Genomic DNA, 9,644 nt, shown 5'->3' with positions numbered 1-9,644 from the left:
AATGGGGCAAAACACACCAAAAGATTATGATGATGGATGGCTCAAATTCTCACAAAGGTAAACTTATCACTTTCAAAACTATCATGACATGTAGAGGAAAAACAAGGATTTCAAATCACAAAATGTCAAGAGGCTTTTATTTTTAGAACAATTACCCATTACTTGAACATATCCTATAATTCAAAGACAAACATGCAAATTTAACACAACTAAACTAACAAAATTAAACTAGAACCCAACAAAACTAACAAAATTAAACTAATTTAAGACAACTAACAAAACCAAAACCAAAGAACACACTCCCCCCTTACTTAAACAACACATTGTCCTCAATGTAGCACAAGTACAAGATTAAAAGAAATTAAACCATCAAATAGAATCGGACAAATGTAATAAAAGTAAAGAAGGAGTTAGGAAAGAAAAACTCCCTAAGTCATGGTGGAGGAAGGGTAGGGTGGAGTAAGGAAGTCTCTTCCACCACTACGTCCACTAAAGAAGGGTTTGTGAGGAATGACTTAAGTCAGTGTCCATTGACCTTGAAGCTCTTGTTCGTGGAGTCGCTTTTGATCTCAACTGTACCATAAGGAAAAACATTAGCAACAACAAAAGGACCAATCCACTTAGACCTCAACTTACCACTCATGAGTCCGAGCTTAGAATTATACAATAACACTTTTTGCCCAACCATGAAGTCCTTCTTAATTATCATGCTATCATGGAACTTCTTGGTCTTTTCTTTGTAGAACTTGGCATTCTCTTACGCTTCTAGGCGGATTTCATCTAACCCACCCAGTTGCAACTTTCTTTCCTCACCAGCTTGATCCATAGAGAAGTTGCAGGTCTTCACTGCCTAGTATGCTTTATGCTCAATCTCCACTAGAAGATGACATGCCTTTCCAAAGACAACCCGATAAGGAGACATTCCTATGGGTGCTTTGTAGGCAGTCCTATGTGCCCAAAGAGCATCATTTAGCCTGGTACTCCAATCTTTCCTGCTTGGCTGCACAATCTTCTCTAAAATTCTCTTGATCTCCCTGTTAGAAATTTTTGCCTGTCCATTGGTTTGGGGGTGGTATGGTGTGGATACCCTGTGGACAATCCCATACTTTTTAAGCAAGGCATGCATTGATTTGTTGCAAAAATGGGTTCCTTGATCACTAACGATTGCTTTAGGTACTCCAAACCTGCAAAACATTTTAGATTTGACAAAATCTACAACAACCTTAGCATCATTAGTTCTAGTGGACTTGGCTTCCACCCATTTTGAAACATAATCAACTGCAAGGAGAATGTAAACATAACCAAAAGATACAGGAAAAGGGCCCATGAAATCTATACCCAGACATCAAACACCTCACAGAATAGCATAGGTTGCTAAGGCATTTGTTGTCGCCATGTAAGTGCATTTCCTGCTCTCTGACACTGCTCACAAGTGCTACAAATCTTCCACACATCTTTAAAGATGGTGGGCCAGTAAAAGCCGCAGTCAAGCACTTTGCGAGCTGTCATTTGAACACCCAAATGACCTCCCAGTGCGGAAGAATGACAGAACTGCAGGACTGAGTCAGTCTCATGATCTGGAATGCATCGTCTAATGACCTGATCACTGCACAATTTCCACAAGTAGGGGTCATCCCAAATAAAATGCTTAACATCACTTTTAATTTTATCTTCTTGAGCCTTAGATGCCAAGGGAGGAAAAACAGAAGCAACTAAATAATTGACAATGTTAGCAAACCAGGGAGTAGAAAGAGAATTAGAAATACTATACAATATATATAAATGATCATCCGGGAAGTCATCCCGAATGGGTGAGTCCTCATCAGACACATGTTCGATCCGACTCAAATGATCAGCAACTAAATTTTGTGCTTCGCTTCTATCACGGATCTCCAAGTCAAACTCTTGGAGCCTGAGTATCCATCGGATCTAGGCTTTGAATCAGCCTTCTGCAACAAGTACTTTGAAGCTGCATGGTCAGTATAAACAATAATGCGAGTGCCAAGCAAATAAGAACGAAATTTTTCAAGAGCAAAAACTACGGCTAGTAGCTCTTTCTCAGTAGTAGTATAATTCGCTTGGGCAGCATCTAAAGTCCTAGAAGCATAATATATCACCCTAGGCAATTTATCAATTTTCTGAGCAAGGACAGCCCCCAATGCATAATTTGATGCATCACACATAAGCTCAAAAAGGGTTGTCCAGTCGGGTGCCTAGATGATGGGGGTGGTAGTCAGTGCTCTTTTTAGGCAATCAAAAGCCTCTTTGCATTTATCATTAAAGTCAAACTCCACCTTCTTTTGCAACAAGTTGGATAGTGGAAGGGCTACTTTGCTAAAATCTCTTATAAAGCGCCTGTAGAATCCTGCATGACCAGGAAAAGATCGCACCTCTCGCACGCAAGAGGGGTAAGGAAATTGTGAAATAACAGAAATTTTTGCAGGATCTACTTCAATGCCCTTATTGGAAATAATGTGGCCTAAAACTATACCTTGCTCAACCATAAAATGACATTTTTCAAAATTTAGAACAAGGTTAGTTTCAGTGCATCTATTCAAAACCTTTTCCAGACTATCCAAACAAACATCAAAAGAGGATCCATATACAGTGAAATCATCCATAAACACCTCTATGCAATTTTCTAAAAAATCACTAAAAATACTAATCATGCACCGCTGGAAGGTACCAGGGGCATTGCACAGGCCGAAAGGCATCCTCCTATAGGAAAAAGTGCCGAAGGGGCAGGTGAATGTGGTTTTTTCCTGATCCTCAGGAGCAATAGTGATTTGCATATAACCAGAAAAACCATCAAGGAAACAGTAGTGAGATTAACCTGCCAGGCGTTCAAGCATCTGGTCAATGAATGGCAGTGGAAAATGGTCCTTTTTCGTAACCTGGTTCAGCCTCCTATAGTCGATGCATACTCTCCAACTGTTCTGCACTCGAGTAGGAATCAGCTCATCCTTCTCATTTCTTATCACGGTGAGGCCGGTTTTCTTCGGGACTACCTGGACGGGACTCACCCATTGGCTGTCGGAGATAGGATAAATGATTCCCGCTTGCAAAAGCTTGGTTACCTCCTTCTTCACTACATCAAGAATCACCGGGTTGAGTCTTCTCTGTGGCTGTCTTACTGGTTTAGCCCCATCTTCTAAATTTATTCGATGCATACATGTGGATGGGCTAATACCAGGAATGTCCGCCAGGGTCTAGCCTATAGCTTTCTTATGCTTCTTGAGAACTGATAACAGCTTCTCCTCTTGCTCATCAACAAGGGAGGCAGATATAATTACTGGAAAACTTTTGCTATCATCCAAGTAAGCATATTTTAAATTTGATGGCAGAGGCTTCAATTCTGGTGTGGATGGTTGGATAGTGGTAGAAAGAGATGGTTTCTCAGCCTGTACCTCATAAAGAAAGTCAGAGGTATGTGTACTTCCTGAAACATGGTTAGTTCTATCTGACTCTATAAAATCAATCTCAAGAGGTAAAACATCAGCAGACATGTAATCAATATCAAATTCAGATTCACTCTCAACATCAAATTCAGACATATGATCAAGTACAAATTCAGATTCAATGCATGACGAGTGACAGGCATGCAGATTTGAATGAAGATTAGTCATGTATTCATCAACAATATGGTCAATTATTTCAACACGAAATACAGAAAGATCTTCAAATGGGTGTTTCATAGCATCAAGAATATTAAAATGAACAGTTATATCACCAAACTCCATAGATAGTGTGCCTGCATATAATCTATCTTAGTTCTAGCAGTTTTCATAAAAGGTTTGCCTAGAATGATGAGAAATGATCCTTTAGAAAATCCCTCCTCCATATTTAAAATATGAAAATCAACAGGGAAAATCAGTTCACCAACTCTAACTAAGACATCCTCTATGAAACCTGTCGGGTAGGCAACACTTCTATTAGCTAAATGAATTACCACATCAGTTGACTGCAAAGGACCTAGAGATAGAGAATTAAAAATAGACAGAGGCATAACACTAACAGAAGCTCCTAAATCTAGCATGGCATTGTCAAACTTATTGTTCCCTATAATACAAGGTATGTTGAATGTACCTGGATCTTTACATTTTTCAGGGATTTGGGGAACAGATTTACCAATCAATGCGGAGACATTTCGGCCCATACTAATTCTTTCACTTCCTTTAAGCTTCCGCTTATTAGTGCACAACTCCTTCAAGAATTTAGCATATCTTGGAATTTTCTTTATTGCATCCCACAGAGGTATGTTTACCTCTACTTTCCTAAATGTTTCCAAGATCTCCTTCTCTGCCTCTTCCATTTTTTTGTTGGAAATTGCTCTTTGAGGGAATGGAAGAGAGATATGTTGCTTCTCTTTAGATTCACCTGCATAGAAATTGTTAGGTAACTTACTTTTTAAATTTTTGTCATCATCTTTTTCTGGAGTAGAGTGAGGTTGGGCAAGTTCATTGGCGAATGAGGAAGATGCTACTGGTTGAGGTCCTTGACACTGCTTTCCTGACCTCAATGTAATGGCACTCACATTTTTGGGATTCTGGACAGATTGAGAAGGTAATCTATTAGAATTCTGGGACTGTTGTTGATTTAACTATGTAGCCAATTGTCCCATCTGATTAGTTAAGCTCTAAATGGAGGCTCTGGTCTCTTATTGAAACTGCATGTTTTGCATAGTCATTTGCCTCAGAAGTTCTTCAAGGGAAGGTTGCGGAAGGGTCTCAACTATTTATTGTTTTTGCTACTGGATTGGTGGAGGAACGTATGGTTTGCTTGGGCCACCAGCATTTTGAAAATAAGGTTGTTGTTGTTGCTGCTGTTGTGAAGGATTCGACCATCTAAGGTTGGGATGATTCCTCCATCCGGGATTGTACCTGTTGCTGGAGAGGTCATAGTTATTCTGTTGTGGCTGATTTTGCTGCTGAGGTTGAGGAGGTCTGTTGTAGATGTTTGCAGCATAAGCTTCAGGCTGTTCAATTGCTTCTGATTGTTGCACCGAAGGGCAAAGGTCTGTGTGGTGGTCGGCAGAGGAGCATAAACCACAGACTCTGGCGACAGGTGCAGATTTTTGATTCATGGTCAGTTGGGTTACCAGGTTAACCAAGGCATCTAGTTAACCTTCAAGCTTCTTAGTCTCACCTGATGAAGATGAATTCGTGGCTACTTCATGCACTCCTCTAATGACAATAGCATCATTTCTGGCACTAAATTGCTGGGAGTTGGAAGCCAGCTTCTCAATTAAATTTCTGGCTTCAGCAGGGGTCATGTCTCCAAGGGCTCCACCACTGGCAGCATCTATCATACTTATTTCCATGTTGCTGAGTCCATCATAAAAATATTGGAGAAGGGGCTGCTCTGAAATCTGGTGGTGAGGGCAACTAGCACATAATTTTTTAAATCTCTCCCAATATTCATATAGGCTCTCTCCACTGAGTTGTCTAATGCCTGAAATATCTTTTTTGATGGTCGTGGTCCTGGAAGTAGGGAAATTTTTTTCTAAGAATACTCTCCTGAGGTCATCCCAGCTCGTGATGGACCTTGGAGCAAGGTAATATAGCCAGTCCTTTGCTACTCCCTCTAAAGAATGAGGAAAGGCCTTCAGAAATTTGTGATCCTCCTGGACTTTTGGTGGTTTCATGGTGGAGCAGACAATATGGAATTCTTTCAGATGCTTGTGTGGGTCTTCACCTGCAAGGTCATGAAACTTTGGAAGCAAATGGATCAGTCCAGTTTTAAGAACATATGGGACATCCTCATCAGGGTATTGGATGCATAAGATTTCATAGGTGAAATCAGGTGTAGCCAATTCCCTTAGAGTCCTCTCACAGGGTGGAGGGTGTGCCATGTTCTCAGAATATTCAAAATCAGAATGCTCAAAACTATAATGCTCAAAATCACCAATAACAGAATGCTCAGGATGCTCAAAAGGTACTAAATGATGTCTAACTAATCTATGAAATGTCCTATCTATCTCAGGATCAAAGGGTTGTAAGTCAGATGGATTTCCTCTAGTCATACACTAAATTCAGCATGCACAATTAGTTGCCTTCTTATGCAAGTAACAGTGTAGGTTTGAACTACAACTATCATTAAATGATATCCAAATGACTTGAAATTTTGTGAGCAACCTTATAAAATGATGATAAGATAGCACAAAAAATTTCAAATGAAAATTCGAAGTGTAACTATATAAGCTAAAAATGATAAGTTAAGAAAAATAAGAGAATAAAACTTGAAAAATAAAAAACTTTTGACAGAATCACTTTTTTTTGGATGATGGAGACCTCAGCTGGCCTATTGAAGGCTTCCACAATGTTGGAAATTTTTTTCTACCCCAAATACATATATAATAATTGCAATTCTGATAACCGGAGCAAAAGTTATGGCCATTTGAAGTTTTGACAAAAATCAAATTTGCTACTTTTTTGGAACTTTTAAATCTGACCAAACTAAAGGCTCTAGCTATTTTTCCCACAAAATATAGATTAAAATAAGTTACCACAAAAAAAATCAGCCAAAAATAACAACTCTAGCTACTAAAACAAAAAATCCCACATAATTCAGCAAGGGTGGTCGCTAAAATCCGTCGCTACATGATTTCCACTACTACTCTCTTTTGCCGCAAGCAAAAGTGGTCGCTAACTCCGTCGCAAAACACTATTCACAGAAAAACACCCAAAACTGAAACAGGGGAAGCACTTAACAGAAAAACTAAAACGGAACACACACTAAACAAAATACCAAGACACTAAACAACACTAACACACACACTAACACAACACTAACAATTAAACATAAAACATGAAAGAATTAAACACTAACACGACACTAGCTATTATGAACCTTTGGAACTTGCTCCCCGGCAACGGTGCCAAATTTGATTGAGGTCGTACCCGAATCAAATAAATATTAAAATGTAGTAACTAGGAAGTGATCCTAGGTCGTTTCCCAACGAGCAATGATACACCAAATGTTCATAGCAGATAGTAGGAAATAGTAACAAATTGGGGGGGGGGGGTTGTTTGCTTTTGTAAATTTAACAGCGAGTAAAATTGAATTAGAAATTATCAGAATTAAAATATGTTGCTTCCCCTTGATTCACAAGCAAGTTTCTTATCCTAGGTTGCGAGAATTTATCCTTTATCAGTTCAACCACTTAATCCAACCCTAAATTAAATTACTAAGCGAAATTTAACATAAAGCATTCATTATGTGATTAAGCATCACACACACCAATTACTCATAAACGATCATTAAGCATGAACGTAAATTAAGCGCAAAGACAATTAATCAAGCACTAAGCATGCATGAATTAATAGCAATAAATTCATAGTAATTAGTGAAGAGGAAAAACTGAACAGAATTTAACAGTAATAATAGAATCTCAAAGAGAACTGTGCTTGATCCTCAAGAGAAAACAACGCTGCGGACTTAGCCTTCCATTAATCAAATAGAGAACGAAATTTTATTGATAAAACTAAAAGTCTGAACTAGAATTGTAAAAAAACGGAAAATAGAAGAGAGAGAGAGGAGAAAGAGAGAAAACTAAACTAGAACCTTGGTGCTGTTATATAGTTTTTCAGCCCTAAAGCTTACAAATCTCTTTTAAATCCAAGCCCATAAATTAAATTCAAATCTAGATAAGATAAGATAAGATAAGATCTAGATTAAATAATATCTAGATGAGATCAAATCTAAATAATATCTAGATAAGATAAGATCTAATTTTGTAGAATAAAATAGTCTGCCCTCTTCAAGTCCAAGCCCAATTTTGGATTCAAGCTCAATGCTTCATTAATTCCTGAAATTAGATTAAAAACATCAAATTAGCTGAATGGGCCCAAATAATAAAACTGCCTCATAAATTTGACAATTAAGACTAAACAATATTTAAAATGGTGCAAAAAGGGTTAAGAAATAGGATAAAATAATGGCACATCACTCATTGAGCCATTGAAGTTTATAAGGTTTTGGGTGGGGAATGATAGTGAGGTTCAACTTGGAAACTAATCTTGTGCTACAACAATTGCAACAAGATCCACTATCCACAATGAGAGAACAAGTTTTATCTAAAATTTTGCATCTTGTATGAAAGATGTTCTCTCTTTGGGATTGAGATAGATCACAAGATTGACCTCCAAGGAGCCTTCTAACCATTAAGAGGTCACCTTCTTCATGGGGGTAGACTTCCTCACTAGACTCTTCACCCCTTACTTCATCTTCACTTCCACTAGAGGAATGGCAAGAAGTAGTCTCCTCTTGACTACTATAAATGTCTTGACCCCTCATGATCATGGTTTTCTTTGTGGGGGCATTGAGAGGTAATGTGACCTCTCCCAAGACATTTGAAGCATTTAATGTTGCTAGTCCTTTCTTAGGAACTAGTCTTAGGGGTGTATTTCTCAATGGTATTACCTTTATCTTCCTTGGGTTTTGAAGGTGCAGCCCCTAAAATTCCATGGGCTTGGTCCTTCCTTGGATAAGAGTGAGAGCCATAAGATTTTGAAGAAGGCTTTCTTTTAAGTTGTTGCTCCACTCTTATATAAAGTTGGACTAGCTCATCTAGGTCCCTATATGGAAGGAGTTCAACCTTGTCCCTCACTTCCATATTAAGCCCACTAAGGAACCTAGCTATGCTTGCTCTTTCCTCCTCCCTAAGTCCAGCTCTTAAAAGGAGTAGTTCCATTTGTTGTCTATATTCTTCAACACTCATACTCCCTTGTTTAAGCCTTTGGAACTTGTCCATAAGCTCCCTTTCATAGTAGGAGGGACTGTGCCTCTTCCTAAGGACACTCTTAAGATCATTCCAATACTCTACTGGAGGATCCCCATGAATCCTTCGTTCCCTAACAAGGGAAGTCCACCAATAGAGGGCATACCCATGAAAGCTAAGGGTAGCCAATGGAACTTTTCTCTCTTCGCTAATATGATGGCAAGCAAAGAGTTGTTCAACCTTCATTTCCCAATCTAAGTAGGCCTCAATATTATCTTTTCCATGGAAATATGGGAGGCTAATGTTAACCTCTTGAGGCCTTCTATCCTTTTCTCTTCTTTGGGAGTGATATTTAGTATGTGAACTATGGTGCCCTCTATAATAGTCGCTAAGTTCTTCACTTAAACTTTTGCAAGAGTCATGACTACTATAGGAGGCATGTTTTTCTCTTTTTATTTCTTTCATTATTTTTCTTCTTTCTTCCTCTCTTATTTTCTTTCTTTCATCTTGACTTATTTCTTCCACTCTTTTTTTACCTTTTTCTTTTCTCTCTTGTTTTTCTTTTCACAACTTAAGGGATCTCAACTCATCTAATAATACAAGGGGTCCTTAGGAGTAGAACCCTCACCATTAACACTAGATGAAGAATGAAGACTCATGTTGGTTCCTAAGTTATGGTTCTTTCTTGTTGGGGGTTTGAAAACAAAAGGTAAAAGAAACTATGGTTGAAACTAGCCAAAATAAACACTAAAAGAGGTGTGAAAGATAAGGTAAAAACTAATTGGTAAAAAGCAAGAGATTAAAGTGCAAGAAATGCAAACTAGGCGGATCCTAAGAGTGTTTGGAAGACCTCATTTAAGGTTCCCAACAAAACACTCACTATCCTAAGGAAAAATTGCCTAAAATTATTACACACAAATGGAAG

General features: G+C 38.4%; 1 non-coding gene across 1 annotated transcript; it reads left to right on the top strand.

The window, feature by feature from the left end:
- Positions 1 to 5,366: 5,366 nt before the first annotated feature.
- On the top strand, positions 5,367 to 5,473 carry LOC112998636 (small nucleolar RNA R71). The gene has a single exon (XR_003263730.1). It is a non-coding gene; the product is annotated as a small nucleolar RNA R71 (small nucleolar RNA).
- Positions 5,474 to 9,644: the final 4,171 nt, after the last annotated feature.

This window comes from Glycine max, chromosome 12 (assembly GCF_000004515.6).
Source record: "Glycine max cultivar Williams 82 chromosome 12, Glycine_max_v4.0, whole genome shotgun sequence".
Classification (NCBI taxonomy): domain Eukaryota; kingdom Viridiplantae; phylum Streptophyta; class Magnoliopsida; order Fabales; family Fabaceae; genus Glycine; species Glycine max.
This window is presented reverse-complemented; position numbering and strand designations above follow the sequence as displayed.